This window comes from Manis javanica, chromosome 1 (assembly GCF_040802235.1).
Source record: "Manis javanica isolate MJ-LG chromosome 1, MJ_LKY, whole genome shotgun sequence".
NCBI lineage: Eukaryota > Metazoa > Chordata > Mammalia > Pholidota > Manidae > Manis > Manis javanica.
In genome coordinates this window covers 50,223,299-50,241,599 of record NC_133156.1, presented here as the reverse complement: position 1 = coordinate 50,241,599, position 18,301 = coordinate 50,223,299, and the positions used below count along the sequence as shown (strand labels likewise).

Sequence of the window (18,301 nt, the reverse complement as noted above, 5' to 3'; positions counted from 1 at the left end):
AAGTAATTTAAGTAATGAGTTTATGTTTTGTAAACCTGATGCCTATTCATTTATTGAAAATTTTAAGCAATCACAACTACTAATAGCTAACACTTAGCAAGCACTTGTGAGTCCTAGCAGCTGTTACATGTTGTGCTTTTGAGCCTGTGTTTTCCTCCCTACGTAAGGACTTGGCCGTAGCTACTCTCTTTTTCATTATTAGTTTTTTCTTCCCTGGTGTATCTTCCTTATCAGCAAATAAACATGACTTCCATCTCAAAAGATAATAATGACCTCCCTTGACCCTGGTCAGTCACCACCATTTATTTACTGCCCTTGATAAAATTCCTGGGGAAAAAGAAGATTTAGATCCACTATTTTCATTTACTTGACTTTTATTCTAATGCTTTTCCTACTTCAGGTTTTGGTCCCCACCAGTCAAGTGAATGACTCTTCTCAACATCACCTGTGAGTTATATCTTGCAAAATTCATTATTTAGTCCTTACTTCTCTGTATTATGACAAAGTTGATCACTCTCATTGAGTCTAGGTTTAGGTTTTTGCCTTCCTTTTCTCAATTTCCTTTGCAGACTTCCTTTTCTTATTCAGGGAGCCCAGCCTATAAAGAACTGATCTGAGTTAGAAGACTGGCAGCAATGATGCCTTCAAGTTGCTCACAATATAGCTAGCAGATGCATTTGGAGTCCCCCCACCATGTTCTTCAATAAATGAAATTTCATTTTCCCTACCATTTAATGAAGATTCTTCAACTCAGGAATCAGAAAGGTGAAAACCTAGACCAATCATGACTGGCTAAAATTAGGTAATATAAACTGCATCTGAACTTAATTTTGCTCCTTTTGTCCATGAGAAGATAGACCTACATTCATTAATGTTTTTCCCAAATCTAATTTAAAAAAATTTTTTAACTATTAACTGAGCGGCAACAATGTACTAGGCATAGTGGAAGGAATTCAGAAATATGGTAATCTCCACTCCTGTCTGAAAGATGCTGACAATAGAGTATGTTATTTTTAAAAATGTAAATAACTACAGGGGTATATGTAAGTGCCACATGAATGGTATACACCCTACCAAAGGAGTTGTGTGAGGGGATTGGTCAGTTTTGTCTGGGTGTTCCTTTAATGTTGTACAGTGTAGATGGGGCTTCAGCAGGGCTGAAGGATGGCAGAGCTAAGGAGGAATGCATTCGAGGGGAGGGGATAGCATTAGCAAAATCATAGAAACTACCCGTATCATAATTGAGGTCATTCTTTAGGGACTCTCTGGATAGGGTGCTGCCACTAACACCACTGGATCCTAGATGTCACAAGTGAGATGAATTCTAGATGGTTCTTGCTTGTTTGGATAACTTGTTCAAGATTCACAATTCCAGATACAGATGCACATGCCCAGATGAGGTCCAAGTACCATGTGCTAAATACCACAAGTCAGGGGAGAAAAGCATTATCTGTGATTTTCAGTTTATGTAATAAGTGATGGGATTTTTTTGCCTCCTCACACAGAATAGTGGATCCACCAAGCATGGGAAGGGATTTTAGATGCAGGAAAACAACAACTCTTCCCCAACCTCCATATAATTCCTACCTATTCAAAACTGGGATAGACTGTGATAGTGAACTGGTCATCATGCCTTCACTATGACTGTTACAGTGGAATTGAGATGATTGGTTTTCAGAAATGGGATAAAGAAGTGTTGCATTGTGCTGAAAAGCTGTCTATACTATGACATGAACTTATTAAATGATTAAGTTTGTTTTGGTACTATAAGTGAAGAGTCTCTGTCCTCAAGGCATTTAGAATTTAGTGGGATGGATGTTACCAAACAATAAACTCTTACTTAGAGTATAGTTTAGACTTTTTTGTTCCTCTGTACTGTTAAGTAGAGCTTCAAGGTAGTTATTATTTTTTTATTTTGATATTGTTAATGTACAATTACTTGAACATTCTGGTTACCAGATTCCCCCTATTATCAAGTCCCCCCCACATACCCCATTACAGTCACTGTCCGTCAGCATAGTAAGATGCTATAGAATCATTACTTCCCCATGTCCCCACCCTCCTACATTATGTGTGCTAATCGTAATGCCCCATTTTCCCCTTTATGCCTCCCTTCCCGCCCATCCTCCCCAGTCTCTTTCCCTTTGGTAACTGTTAGTCCATTCTTGGGTTCTGTGAGCCTGCTGCTGTTTTGTTCCTTCAGTTTTTTCTTTGTTGTTATACATCACAGATGAGTGAAATCATTTGATACTTGTCTTTCTCCACCTGGCTTATTTCACTGAGCATAATACCCTCTCGCTCCATCCATGTTGTTGCAAATGATAGAATTTGTTTTCTTCTTATGGCTAAATAATATTCCCTAAAGAATCCACTCTAAAACTACTAGATCTAATATCTGAATTCAGCAAAGTTGCAGGATACAAAATTAATACACAGAAATCTGTTGCATTCCTATACACTAATGATTAACTAGCAGAAAGAGAAATCAGGAAAACAATTCCATTCACAATTGTATAAAGCTAGTTATTTTTTGAAGTCAGGCAGGAACAAACCCAGAACTCTGAGACATAGAATTCGCAAATAAAAGCTGGGTTAATTTATAATGTTCCATGGTTCATAGAATAGGCTAGGAGATGAAGTTTTGGGAATTACATTCAAGATTATAGTAATTGAAACCTGGAGAATGGCAGAGATCAAGGAAAGAGGCTTAGAGAAAGAGAGAAAAAAGGACTACATGCAGGGCTTTCATGACTGTTCTAATCCATGGAACATAGGGAGAAAAGGATTCAACAAAAGAGGCAGAAGAACCATCTGAGAGGGTATCAGGAAATTGAATTGTCACAGTTTCTGCTGTGATGATAAAACATCAAAGTGAATAATCATATCAGGCAGGCAGGTCTTATTGTTACAAGTAATAACAACAATGACAGTCCATTCTGCCGTCTTTCCTGGCCCTGCTGTGTATAGCACGAGCTTTAGCTCTTTATAAGCCCTATAGCTGTACTCCTTTTCCCCTGAATAGGTGTAGTCCTCCTCACCATTCAATCCCAACATTGTGGATTAACTTCCCAGCATCAATTCCCTCCTTTTTTTCCTGTCAAAAGCATTCTGATTATTATTGAGGCAATTCATCTTTCCCTCCACTTTCGGCCATGTGGATTGTTTAAAATTGATTATGCCCTTCAGCTCTAAGGTATCCCACCAAAGCAATTGGTTGAGAGATGCATATGTAAGTGAATCTAAGTCAATGAAAAAATATAAGATACTCATTGGACTGATGGAAAAATGAATTTTGTTAACTCCCTCTGTACTTAAACTTTGCAGCCCAGAGCTGCCATCTTGGGTCCATGAAGCTTAAGACTGCTTTATGTAGAATCAAAAGCAGAGCTGATAGAAAGAGAGGGAGAAAAAAGAGTCCTGATCAAATTCAGCCCTACCTTAAGCTCTTCTTGAAGCTAGGGATACCCCTGAACTATTTAGTTTTTGCTCAAATGGCCCCAATTTGAGTTTTCTATTGCTTGCAACATGAAGATTTTAAACTTACACCCTCAATAATACTTAGGTCTGAGCTTGAATGGACTCATTAACCTGTCAAGTTCTCAATCTACATTTAGGATTTTATAAGTCTAAAACTAAAAGTTCCTAACTTCCAGAGATAGGGTGTAGAGGTGGCTTGTCTGAGAAAAATGCCTTGGTTGAACTAAAAGGAAGGTTTATCCTAAATGAAGGGGCCTAATGTATAGAGGAGGATAATAAGGATCCAAGCAGCTTGTATGTAACCCTCTTCTTGGCACTGCCTCACATTACCATTATGTCCCCATTAATCTGACTTCAGGTGATTTTAGCTCCTAAATCAATTAGAATTAAGACAGAATGTTTATATCAGTTATGATTTTTACTTGCCAAGGAGAGTACATACTATTCTTGGTTAATTTAAGATATATATGTATATAAAAAGTTAGTCTTAGTTTAAGATACAGATGTACATTAAAAAAAGTCAGAGTCCTAATTTTAACAATTACTCACAGAACTGTAGTTGCTAGTTAATGACTTCCTATCTACCAGTGCCCATTACTTATTTTGCTTATTCCTTTTATTTTCTGACAATATCTCAACTAACTGGGGCTCCATATCCAGTACAATGACCGAAGCCTACAGATATGCCAAACAGAGCATATGACCTAGTTATGATTCATATTACTCATTTTTCTGGTCCTAAATTATTTGGTCTGACTCAAAGTGGTGGACTACGATAAAACTTAGGATCCTGTTCTTTCTCTGAGTTTGAAACTGTCACACTACTTTTCTGAGTGTGTGTGCCCATATATGTGTCTCAATTTGATGGAAAGAAGGTGACTGCCTTAATGTTGTAATGCTTAGTTAGTGTATTATATTCCTAGGTAAAACATCTTGGGAGTGCCCACAGTAGAAGGGGAAATTGATTAGTCAGCAGCCCACATATAAGCAGTTCAGTAATACTCGCCTATAAACTGCCTTCTGCCTGTTGCCACTAGGTGACAGTCTTTACTAATATTTTAAGGCAGCATCTTTGTTACAGAAATTAGATTCTATTGGGAGAGATGGTTACCTTGCTAATCTCAAACACGTTTGTTATAAACTACACTCTTAGTCATTTGAGATCATAATTATTCCTTAATCTAGAGCACTGTTCTTCTCCTTAGTTTACTCCAAGTACAGACTAAATTGTGTCCCCCAAAATTCTTAGTTGAAGCCCTAGCCCCCAGTGTGACTGTATTTGAAGATAGAGGCTGTAGGAAGTAATTTGTGGTTAAACTCAGTCATAAGGGCAGAGCCCTAATCCAATAGGACTGGTGGCCTTATAAAAAGAGAAAGAGAGAGAGAGAGATCTCTTTCTTTATGTGTACCACAGAAGAAAGGTCACATGAGCGAGCACACAGTGAGAAGATTGCATCTGCAAATAAGTCAGGAGGAGAGCCCCTACCAGGAACTGAATCAGTCTGTGCCTTGATCTTGGACTTCCCAGCCTCCAGAACTATGAGAAATAAATTCTCTGTTGTTTAAGCAATTTGTTATTGCAGCCCAAGGCAACTTGTGTATTCCAGCTCATCCTTTTCACTGGAGAGGCCCTATGACTAATGGTTAAGAATCCAATACTTGTTCTGGAGTCAGCATCTGGGTTCAATTGCATGCATGCTCTGTTACTTCTTAGCTTCAGTTACCTTTTACAAACTTTTGCCTCTCTAAGTCTCAGTTTCCTGAAGTGCAAAATAAAATAATCAAAGTACCTAACTCAATACATTTTAATGCAATTTAAATGAACTAATACTTTAAAAACACTTAACATAATACCAGCTGTTATTATTAAGAATGTTGTCTTAGCTCAAATATCACTCTCTCTGGGATCATTTTTCTGGATCTTTAACCTAGGGCACATCTTCTGTGTACATGTCATAGCACCCTGTGCTTATCCTTTAGAACACTTATAATAGGTTAGTATAATTTGTGTAATTTATGTCTGTCTCCCTCACTAAACTACAAGCTCTTTGAGGGTAGAAAAAAATCTATATATGTTTTACTTACTATGGTTTCTCCCAGCAAGTGTCATAGTGCTTGGGACATGCTAGCTGCATTTGGTCAAGTTTGATGAATGAATGAAAAATTCAATGCATTGATTTAATGGGGAATCTATAAACCCTTTCTGAGGGATCAAAATAAAAAAACTTGTAAAATAATTACTATTCTCAATAGTGAAAAATGCTAAATTTTATTAGTTTACATGAAACAATTAAATGTCTCAGAGACAGTATACCAGATATATAGTTTAGGCTATTTGATACCCTCTGATATTTTAATTGCTTCATTCACCTATAGTATGTGTCCCTCACCTGAACCAGTATTTCTTCATTGAGAATTTATGTGTTGATATAATTTCAGTCATTCAAGAATTTTAAATGGTACTAGGGAAATTGATTTACAAAATAACCCTATCAAAGAGGCCTGTAAAGAATTCTTGACTAAAGTAAATGTTCACTTTTGTGTAAATACAGACCTGCATGTATTACTTCTCTGAAAAGAGCCACCCTTGATGAAATTAAAGTTTTAAAACTCATATTTTCCTAATAGTTTATCATGTCATGGATAGGTTTATCTATTTTCCTGCAAGACAAATCTGTTACATGCTGTCCTATTAGTTTTCCAAGATAGAAAATACTTAAAAAGATGTACAATTTCGGTAACCTTGAAGTTCTTTATTTATGAAATAACCGATTAAAACTATGATGGCCCAAAGCACACAGTAATAAGAAATGTAAGAGAAATGATTTGTATTTAAAAGATAATTCATGTTTCCAAAGTTTTCTCAAAATATGAGGAACAAGAAAACATATTTGGGGCTTTATGTACCTTATATAGACAGCAAAAGCTCTCTTTTTCCCTATCATGATGATAAAACTAGAGGCATATCTGATACTAGACATGATCTTTTCTTTGTATTAATCATTCCTTTACTGTTTTATTTGCCTCTCCATTATCAGGCAGGATTCCTGGACTCTGGCTTCATCACAAATGAACCCCATCAACTCCCCCATGACACACTGCACACTGGCAGTATTTGGCTACTTTTGACAAATTGGTCAGTCTTGTGAAATACTTCTCTAAGCTGAAGTTCTGGAACTTGTCAGGTGTCCTCTCTGACAGTCATATCTTCCTTTGGCTCTCCAATTACCCAACCAGCTGGGGTAATGCTCAATCCTCCCACAAAAAATATCTTTTTGGAAATCCAGATCTATTGGCTTTTGGCAGTAAAAAGCAAAGCTATTGCACTTTCTGTCAGATCAGGGTTGAATAATCTCTTGGGAGTGAGTAACCTCTTAAGTATTGGAGGACTAACAGTTCCAAGGATCAGTGCGCATTTAACAGTTTGTAAGAAAGATCAGAGGAATATACAGAGTCCCTTTTGACTACATTTGAATGTAGCAAATCTCAGGTTATTTTTTTCCTTCTTGTGATTTAGTCCGGATGTTCGTATCACACTCTACCCCTACAGCCATCAATCCATCAGTTTGTGCATAGAGCAAATCTCTGTGTACAAAGAAGTATGGCTTTTGAATTACACAGGCACGTAATCTTTTTATCATGTATGATTGAAAGCTGGGAGTTATGATAGGATCTTTGGTGACTGTAATCCTCCCACCTGTAAAACTCCTGACAAAGGAATTAATAGGCATACTATAAATAGAGGCGGAGTCAGGTTCTTGAAAACTGGCATCCCATTCATAGGATTTAAATCTCACAGCTAATGGGAAAAATCAGTTTAAAAAGTAACATCAAGTCTACTCTTAAATATGGTTGGAAGTTCCGATTTCATTCCTAGTTCCCCTAAAATAAGCAGTGCTACTCTTATCCTAAGAAAGAGAGTAGCACTGCTTATTGAGTTTGTTTTGGTACCATAAGTGAATAGTCTCTGTCCTCAAGGCATTGAGAATTTAGTGGGACGGACGTTTACCAAACAATAAACCTTTACTTAGAGTATAGTTTAGACTTTTTTGTTCCTCCTACTGTTAAGTAGAGCTTCAAGCTAGTTATTATTTTTTTATTTTGATATTGTTAATGTACAATTACTTGAACATTATGGTTACCAGACTTCCCCTATTATCAAGTCCCCCCCACATACCCCATTAAGTCACTGTCTATCAGCGTAGTAAGACGCTATAGAATCATTACTTCCCCATGTCCCCACCCTCCTACATTATGTGTGCTAATTGTTGTGCCCCATTATCCCTCCCTTATCTCTCCTTATCCCTCCCTTATCCCTCCCTTCCCACCCGTCCTCCCCAGTCCCTTTCCCTTTAGTAACTGTTAGTCCATTCTTGGGTTCTGTGAGCCTGCTGCTCTTTTGTTCCTTCAGTTTTTTCTTTGTTGTTATACATCACAGATGAGTGAAATCATTTGATACTTGTCTTTCTCCGCCTGGCTTATTTCACTGAGCATAATACCCTCTCGCTCCATCCATGTTGTTGCAAATGGTAGAATTTGTTTTCTTCTTATGGCTAAATAATATTCCCTAAAGAATCCACTCCAAAACTACTAGATCTAATATCTGAATTCAGCAAAGTTGCAGGATACAAAATTAATACACAGAAATCTGTTGCATTCCTATACACTAATGATTAACTAGCAGAAAGAGAAATCAGGAAAACAATTCCATTCACAATTGCATCAAGGTAGTTATTTTTTGAAGTCAGGCAGGAACAAACCCAGAACTCTTGAGACATAGAATTTGCAAATAAAAGCTGGGTTAATTTATAAAGTTCCATGGTTCATAGAATAGGCTAGGAGATGAAGTTTTGGGAATTACATTCAAGATTATAGTAATTGAAACCTGGAGAATGGCAGAGAAGTGGTTTCCAAATTAGAAACACCTGAGGACTTGTACAACTCCTACTTCCCAGGCTGTATCCACCTGTAATTAAATTGGAATGTCTTGGGGTGAGTGCCAGGGATCAATAATTTTTAAAGACTCCCCAGGAGAATGCAATGTGCAGCCAAGTTGAGGAACCTGGGTTAAAACAGTTAAACACCCTAACACTTCAGCTTTTCTTTCCTGCCTCTTTAGCTCAATGGTTCTCAACCTGACTGTCCATTAGAATTATAGGGCAGCTTAAAAAATTCCATTCTGATTCATTTGGTCTAGGGCAGGGTATAAGAATCAGAAACACTTAGCCGTTCCTCAAATGACCCTAATGTACAGCCATGGTGGAGAATCACTGAGGTAACTGATCATATAAAGAGGTAGGATGGTGGGCCTTTTCAACTTGTTCTGGCAGTTAAGAGCTTTATACATTTTTAAATTATTATTCAGTAGCTTTGTTGAATGGATTTCTTACTTAGTTCACTAGGCTATAAAGTTGAACAATTTTTATGAATCCATTGGTGGTAGGGTTGCCCAATAAAATACAGGACAGCCAGTTAAATTAGATTTTATCTAAACAATGAATAATTTTTTTTACTACAGGTATGTTCATGCATTATTTGGGATGTATAATAAATGGAGATTTGCTTTTTTTCTGAAATCCAGATTTAACTGGTGTCGTGTATTTTTATTTGCTAGGTCTGGCAAAACTAATTGGTGGGAGAGCATGCTCATTCATGGGACAATCAGCAGTTGAATTCTGGTGGGGAGTAGGGGTGTCCATCCTTTTAATCTTCGGGGTTTGTGGTCTTTTAGCTCCTACCCTTCTAACCACAAAGGTGGTAAATGAAAAGGTATGAGCAGTTTTGAAATGAAAAACTGCTTAAAAATCTTCCAGTTAGCCAAGAAGACCCACAGTTTCCCATTGCTTAGGGTGTCACTGGGTAACCAGCAGGAGAGGACTAGAGGGGAGAGGGATGTCACTGTGCAAGAAAAGACAATATAGAAAGAGATGAAGACATGAATCCTGAATGTAAGCTCTGGTTCCAGGAATCCCAGTTCTGTGCTCTCAAAAGGAATGACATTTTGAGCCTTTTTTTGTGGCTTTCAGGTAGTTCAGATTTTTGTTCTTTGGTATTTTTTACATTGTTATTTCTTCCTAATCTATCTGAATATTGGATGCTTACTGCTCTGACTGTAGCTGAGATAGTTTACAAGTCAAACTATTCTCATAGCGTAATGTGTCTAAACTAATGAAAATATGTAAGAAGTCCCCGGCAATCTTATAAAGCCTCCTAATCTCAAGAGGCTTCCCAAGAAGTCTGGATGTCTTTCAGCTTCATCCTCTAAGGACTGTTCACCATTAGCTAATTTCTGATATTTCCTTCCTCCCCACCATCCCAAATAGGCCTTGAACTGAAAATAAAATTTGTGGTTGGGTGTATTTCTTGCCCAATATCAGGCTTTATACAAAGGGAAAAGGAGTGAGGTTTCATGATAATTCCCAGAAAGCAGGTGTTGTAATGATTTTACCAAATTGGAGCCTGACATTTTGATATACAACTCTTGAGCACCCCTCATAATTTCCTTCACGGAGGACATAAGCAAAGAGGTAGTAAGTCAAATGTTCTTTTGCTGGCCCAGGTTTACTAATAGAAGGAGGTGAAACAGGTGAAGCATGTTAACTTTTAACCTGTTAACTTTGATTTTTTCACTAAGCATTAGATGTTTAAAAAGGAAATATACACTGGCAGAAAGGAGACAAGACACAGGGTGACAGGAAGGGGCTGAAAGCTGGCCTGCATCATGGAACATATTTGCAAGCCAGCTGGGCCCACTTTGCACAGATGTTTTCCTAGGAACAAGAGGGAGGGGCAAGTGTTCTAATGTTCCACACATTAGTGAAGCCATGGAGTATCTCTTTCCGTGATTCACCACCTTTCTGTGACTAGAAGTGCGGGTGGGGGATCAGAGGTTTTAGGATAAACTTACTGTTTAAAGTCAGTTCAAGGAAATTGCACTCATTGATAATGAGGCTTTTACCCCAAAATTCATTTAAAAAGAATTAATTTACTTTTCAGAATGCCAATTCTGAAAAACAAAGAGCTCTGTGTTTTTTCACCTATTGATAAAACAATCATCATCAGCTATTTTATTCATAGGTGAAAAAACATGTAGCTATTTGGAGAAAATGTTTTCAAAATTGATCCCCTTGGGTGTAAATGTTGGGCTTGTTTTAGGGCAGTATAGATTAAGTTTTCCTATCCCCAGATGGTTGGCTTGGTCTTCCACTTTTTGCCTGAATGTGTCAGTGGCATGTCTTTGCAGCACGCATTCCAGAAAATGGAACAAGCCAATTTTTCTATATAAGTTGGAGATTTGAAAATTGATGGTCCACTGTTTGGCCCACAGAGTGCAGGAAAAAAAGAAACCATGAACTTTGAGCCAAAATCTGGGTTGCCAGTTTCTCCTGAAAAATCATAAGATTTGGCTATGCTGTGCCTACATTCCTCACACCAACGGTGTTTGTAATTTCCTGGACACATGTTTTCCAGTTCACCACAGCCACTGTCACTATCAGAGGGTTTGTTCATTCTGTGAAATGGATCAGATATAATGAGACATTTATATTATCTTTATGTATGGTTTCTATGTGCATTTGAATTTGCCAGTCATGCCATTAGACAAGACTAGATTATATTATTGCTCCAATGTCGATCAAGCTAATTCTATGATTTTTCTCTTTTATAAAAATGGAGTTCTTATTGTTAGAGATTATCTGAAACTTTGCTTGGAAAGAACTTGACTATATTGCAGCTCTAAATGTCATTTCTGTCCAATTTATTATAGTCTGCTTAGAGCATGAATGAATTTATTACTAACAGAATAAGTTGATTTTCTTCTTTAGCTGTGTTTTCTTTGATGGGAATTAAAGTGACCATTTGAATAAGCTCATCCATAAATGAAAAACAGAAATTGGTAATTTGAATATTCAGAAGTGATTGCCCTTTATTTTAGAGATAAAACTGAATTTAAGAGAGGTAAATCCACTTAATCTTAATCACGCTTTAGGTTAGTGTCAAAGCTGAGACCCAAATCTATCTCTTTTGACTTTAACCCAGGCCAGTGTTATTTCTATTACCCTTTATTGCCTGATTATATAAATACGGTTTCAGGCTTATTTCTTAGTTTTTATTGTTTGTTCTAAAAGTATTATTTACAAACAATAAAATTATTATAACATTGTTATAACTATATATTTATTTTATAATTATCAGAATTATTTATATTGGCATTATAAATCATTTCCTAGGTACTTTTTTGAAATATGATGACCGTTAGTAATGAAAAATTTATAATTTGTATTTTAATAAGAAAAGCTTCCAAACAACAAGAAATGCTAAAAATAGCTTCTTTGCAAGACTAGATGGCTTCCCCTATTTCTTATATGTATGTATATGTATTTCTTCCCCTTTCATTATATGTATGTCCAGATTTTCCATAATGAATCTCTATCACCTTATATTGTTAGAATTTTTAGTTATATAAAAGAGACAAAGCAATCCAGTCTAATAAAGACATGAAACATCTATGTGAAATTAAAATGTTCTCACACCTCATTCACTCTTATGAGTGGGATGTAAAGACCGTTTCCTGTGACTCAAATGTACACATTCAAACAAAAAGGATTTGACACTTTCCCACAGTGAAAGAAAAATGTCTGGTGGCCATGATTGCAAGGGGCATGTGCTTAGAGCTGTGACCTGCAGCATGTTCCAGGCTGAATAACACTTAACTTTAAAATTAAAATCTAGCAGTTCCAACTTTCTCAATTATGATCCCTTAACAGTATCTGGCTACTTGACTTAGCCCAATCTTCTAGTATGGATTTTTATCTTCTTGAGATTTCTGAAAGCTAAGGAGAATTCTAATTTTGATTTATCTTTGTCTAGTGTTAGGGAACTCAAAGAAAGGAAAGTTAGCACCCAATGTCTCTCCCAGAGGGAATTGCAACAGCTGTGTGGTTACCAGGGGAAGGGTTTACTTGGATATAGAGAGAAAACGCTTCTTTATAAATAATCTGTTTTTATGGCTCCTGTTTCTGGGAAACCTGATACATACAAAGCATCTTCAAGTATTGGAGGTCAAGTTCCAACTGTGTTTTTATTAAATATTTGACTGTTTTATGTGTTGTTGTAATCGACTGTTTGGGACCTAGATGATTAAGGAGCTTCTCTGTAAGGAGCTGGCCTTTGTCTCTTCCCTCTTTGACCTCTCCCTCTCCTTCTCTGTATTTTGAAAATATTGTTTTAAAATAAGGCTCATTCTACTTCCTTACGCTCCTTAATTAATTTTTTTAAGAAGGTGAAGCATCAGAGAACATTGCAAAGCTCAGTGTTGATCGATCAATTACTGTCCTCAGTTCTTTATGTCCTTCTGCCAAGTTCGGATGCTTGGGAGAATAGTACTGACAACTAGATTCAAAGTTTTTTGTCTGTGAGGAAGGCACTATTTTACTTACTTTCCCTTTATCATGGAAGGGACACACGCCATTTTTACAAAAGGATATTACAGGATCCCAGGGAAAATATTTTAATTCTAAATCTCAATAAAATATTGCTTCAAGTTTTTGTCTCAGCAATTAACTCTTAGAGGCACTACTCTTTTTAAACATTCTGGTGTGTTTCACGTCCTCTTTTAACTTCTAAATCGGCATTAACCACCACCACCTGACACACATACACAAACCCTATTCTGCATCTGTAGATCTTCCTGTTACAGTTGAGATGTGGCACTTCCGCTGCTGATAGAGTTGGACAAAAAAGACCTCCTGGGAAGGCCCAGTGACTTCACATGACACAGACATGAAATCCCCTTCATCCTGTTTCCCCAGTAAGTATTTTGATAAATTTGACATTCTCTCTTCTTCAGAGTGAGGAGTGATCAGCCATGGCTTCAGGCTGGGATGACTGAGGATCTGACACACAGGGATATGCTTCAAAGTGTCAAAGGGCACCTCATTTAGAAGGATGAGTAATTGAAAAATCTCAGGCTGTTCCATGCATTTCTTTTCAGGTCATTCCTGGAAACAAACTTTCATAGTCAAAATTACCCCTTACTCACACACTTCTTGCTTCTAACCTGACAATGACAAGGTGTAAAACACAGTTGCAGATGTTGGTAAGGAAAATTCCAAAGGGGAACTTTACCACAGGTTTTAATTCCTTTTGAAAATCCTTAAAAATAACTTTTCAAGTAGTTAGTTGAAAAGGCTACTAAAGTGGGAGAATGAATTTATTCTTCATACTACCCTGCAGTTTATGAAGAACTTAGAGATACATTATATTATTTAATAAAAGAAATTAAGAGAGTTTCTCCATTAGGAAATGGGTTGTACAATTTAGTCAGATCCCTGATTGAGTAGGGGGTATTAATATGCAGCACAATGTGCACATTTGGAAGGGAGAAACCTGGACAGGCAGTGGGCTGAAAGTACAGGACTGGGGAAGCACCCTGCCCTGAAAGCCCCAGCCAGCCTCTGTGGGATGGGTAAGTCCTGCCGCTGGAGACAGACAAATCTTGATTCTAATCTCTGTTTTACTTCTTTATTGGGAGTAGTCTAAGAGTGGAAGCTTTAGAGCCACATTTCGTGGATCCAAATCTTGCTTTCATTACTTTGTGCCCCTGAGAAAACTCATGATATTTCTGTTTTCTCATCACAAAATGGAGATAATAATACCACCTGGTACATAGTTTTATGAGCATTAAATGAGATACGCAGTATGATTGGAAAGGTCCTGGCACATTGTATGTCTTTAGTAAATATTAGCCACTATTATGAAATTTGTAATCTTTAAAAAGGCCAGTCCGGTGACTGCTCCCTATCTCAGTGTTCCCATGTATAGTGGAGAGGAGAGTTATTGTAAGGATTGAAGTATGTGTTTTATTAATATAATTTTAACCTCTTTATTTAAAAAATTGCAAACACACACAAAAGTAGTGACTAATGTGACTTCAATTTCTGGTTCCACATGTAAGGAGCTTGGAAGTCACCACTCCATCCTAACAAGTAAAAAGCTGGACAGACTAAAAAATTAACAACTCTTTTAGAGAGGGGAAGACTCCAGGCACACTGTCCTTAAAAACCTCAGGGGGACCTAGGGATGAGGGGGCCCCCAAAATATTGTGAGATTTACCTTCAGTAGTTTGACCAGCTGTCCATAGTAAATATGGGAGAAAAATCCTATCATGCTTCTAGCAGTGAGAGGAGAAAGGGAACCATTTCAAAATAAAACAGAGCACCCTGTTCTTAACAAGACCTACCCTCAGGAAAAGCTAGTTAACCAGAGCCAAACTTGGTGTATCATCAGAGCCTAACTGAGCAGGAAAAGGGAATTTACCCAATTCCAGGCAGCTATCCTGTCCCACCTAAGTGGAGCGGGAAAAAACTGAGAAAAACTTTTGAAGTTCACAATCCAGAGACATAGGCTCACTAAAAGACTGAGACCTGATTATAGGACTACAGAGCATTTCCCCTCTCCTGACACTTCACCACCACATTACCAAAGGCCCATTTACAACCGAACCTTTAGCCTGGAACATCATGTCTGTCTATCAGAGGCATACCAAAAGCAAAAACAAAAGCAAAAACACAAAAAACACCTCATTCAATTTGAAGAGACAGAGCAAGCTTACAAACCAGACAGGGCAAGGATATTGGAATCATCATTATCAGACCTGGAATTTAAAACAGCTATACTTGATATGCTAAGAGTTCTCATGGATAAAGTAGACAGCATGCAAGAAGAGATGGGTAATGTAAGTGGAAAAGATGGAAATCCAAAAAAAAAAGAAAACCTGAAAGAAATTCTAGAGGGACTAATGTAAATAATAACCCCATATGCTCATCATCAAGCATTTTACAATGATCACTTTTTGCCATTTTTATTTCAACTATTGCCCATCAAGTTTTTTCCTGGTACTTTTGGAGCAAATTACAGACATCGTAGTATTTTAACCATAAATTCTTCAGCATGGAGGTGTAGAGGTTTTCAAGATGGCCACAGTTGTTCTTCTGTGTGCAATGTAACTTTGCAGTTCTTCCCATTAGGCTGTGGTCTGTTTCTGGTCTTTTGAATACATGTGGCAAAAGTGATATTGTAGGGTTCCAGATCCAAAATAATCATCTAACTGAGCCCAATCCAACTTGCTGACCTTACAGAATCATGAGTAAATAACACTACTAAGTGGTTTATTTTGCAGCAATAAATACCTAACACAGTGATATGTTTTTGAAAGTGTCTAACACTGGTTTTCTTATATAACAAACATGCTGCTTTTACCATCCTGTCCAAGGGACTGAACTTACAAGGCCTGAGATATTTTGTAACTCTGAAGGAGAATGTCAGTGTGTTAAGGTCAGCATGGAAATAGTATTTCATAACATTTATCTTAACTAAAAGCCTTCTGTGGTTGAATTAGGTATTCTAGCTTGTGGTCCAAGGAATGCTGATCCTTGGTCCAAGCTTTATTGGACCACAATCTCCTTTGAAAATCTGGTAAAATCTGAAAATCTTATTCCTAGCCAAAAGAATACACATGTACACAGCCCCCCTTGGTCACACATGCAAATATACTCACACACACACAAACAAAAGTTTGCTTAAATCGTGGAGGCTCATGGGCCAGTCAATGCATAGATACAGTTAAGAAACTCTGACTTGGCTAAGCAGAATCTTACTTGCATCCCCATGGCTGCAGAGTCAGTTCTAACTGGCAAAGAATCTGATTATGACCATTTTCCAAGCATTCGTTTCCATTGCTATTGCTGTTCCAGCTACTGGTGAATGAGGAAGAACTGTTGATATGGGTTACTGGCTAGATTTCAGATTTAGATGCTGAAAGTTTCTAAACCAGTGTTTGGTTTAACCAGATCTCTTTCAAGGCTTTCAAAACTTTTAGCTTATTCTTCCCACTTCCATGCCAGACCTTCCTTTATGCCAAGCACTGGGCGATAGTATGCTCAGGAAGTCGGCAGCTCCCCAGCAGAACCTCAGCAGCTGAACCTTACCATGCTGCTGGGGCTATCTGATGTGACAGATGCTTCCACATGACTGGGCTATGCCTTTCTTTAATATTGTAGTTGACAATTTATTAGCCTTGTATGGACTGTAATTGCTTTGGTTCATATTTTACCACTGCTTGATTGCAGTCTATGCTGTTTACCACACACTTGATCTTATCAGTGGAGATGACTAGCCCTTTGGCCAGAGTCCCTCGCTTGCTAATACATACTGTCTGGTATTCTCCAGGAATAGGCAAGGATAGAAGGGGCAAGGATATCCGGAAGACTAGAGAGTCAACCCCAAACTTAGGTGACTTGAGAAATTGGAATGCCTCTAAGATTGATATTAAAGTAACTTTATTATTTTTAAGAGAGATAAATGAAATGTATTGATTACTAATAAACATAATGTAGTACCCACTCCACATCACTTATCACTCCCTTTCCCCTTACTTTGCTTTATTCTTTGTAATAGCACTTACCGTCTAACATAATAATACATATTTATTTATTTTTTGCCTTCCTCCATTTTAATGTAGGCTCCATTAGAACACAGACTTTGTTACATCACCAGAACAGTGGCTGCACAAAGAAGTTGCTCAGTAATTATTTTAATTACTTTTTGAATTAATGGATGAACAGTTGAATGAGCTAATGTTAATAAACTGGCATCTCCCAAAGTTCTTCCAACAATAGTGTGTAAGAATTCCCGGGGGAGGGCCTTTAAAAGATAGAGCTGTCTATTCTACATCTTTAGAGACTCCAGATTCAGATGCTTAAGCTCTCCAAGTAATGCTGAAGCAAGTGGTCTTCAGAAGAGTTTTGAAAATCTGCCTAAAGTGATTTATATCCCCTCCAAAGATATATTGTATATCAGGAACAGTTAGCAAAACAGTAGGGTCCTATCCTTTGTCTTTGGCAATTTGGGACAAATCAAAATATAATCAAATTTTTAAAATAATCAAGTAGATAATTCAGTACCTCATTCTTATTTAAAATAACTTTTTCTTTGTCCCCCCAGACCTGCAACCCCACACACTTTTTCACTCTGTCCTTCTTTATAGGTCTTTCTGAGAACCACATTTCACAAATGCTGAAAGTTTCTCTTAACTAGATATTTCATGCTGAGAAAAATTTGGTAGCAACCATTGAGAATGCAAAAAGAAATATTTGGAAAATTATCAGACTCACTTTTGCCACTGGGGTCTTTAATTTAAACAGCATATAGGCCAACTACTACCTGCAACAACAAAAAATCAGTTAAGCCTCAAAGGAAACAGTCAAGTAATTCATTATAAAAAAAAGCAATGTGAATGGTTAAACTAGTTTTGAAGTTTTTAACTCTTTTACTGATCAGAGAAATGCAAATTAAAAGAGTAATGAGATTTTTCACTGAACAGTTTGGCAAAAATTAATATGGAGTGTGAGAAATGGTGTGGAAAAGCAGGTGATCTTATACACAAAAAGAAGCACTCCCACATGGTCTGGAAAAAGTTTTCTGAAGGGCAGCTTAGAAACAAGTATCACATTTTTTAAGATGGACGTCTTGGTGCCAGCAATTATATATAAGGGAATATATTCTTAGGAAATTATTGGACATGTGTCCAAAGATATCTCCAAAGATATTATTGGATGAGCTATTTATAAAATCAAATATTTAAAAACAATACTAATATCCACCAATTCAGGATTAATTAAATTAGTCAATGTATTTCCATAAAATAAAAACAGCTGACATTTACTGAGCAGTTACTGTTTGCCTGCCACTAAACTAAATCCATTATAGGGATTAATTCATGTAATTTTCACAACAATCCTCTGCATCAGTAACATTTTCATTTTAA

General features: G+C 37.2%; 1 long non-coding RNA gene across 1 annotated transcript in view; it reads left to right on the top strand.

Moving 5' to 3' along the window:
• The window catches only part of LOC118967808 (uncharacterized), a 29,005-nt gene that overhangs the window by 507 nt on the left and 10,197 nt on the right, over window positions 1–18,301 (top strand). Inside the window, exon 2 of the long non-coding RNA XR_005055039.2 lies at window positions 401–447. This is a non-coding gene — a long non-coding RNA (uncharacterized lncRNA). The remainder of the gene's footprint in view (window positions 1–400; window positions 448–18,301) is intronic.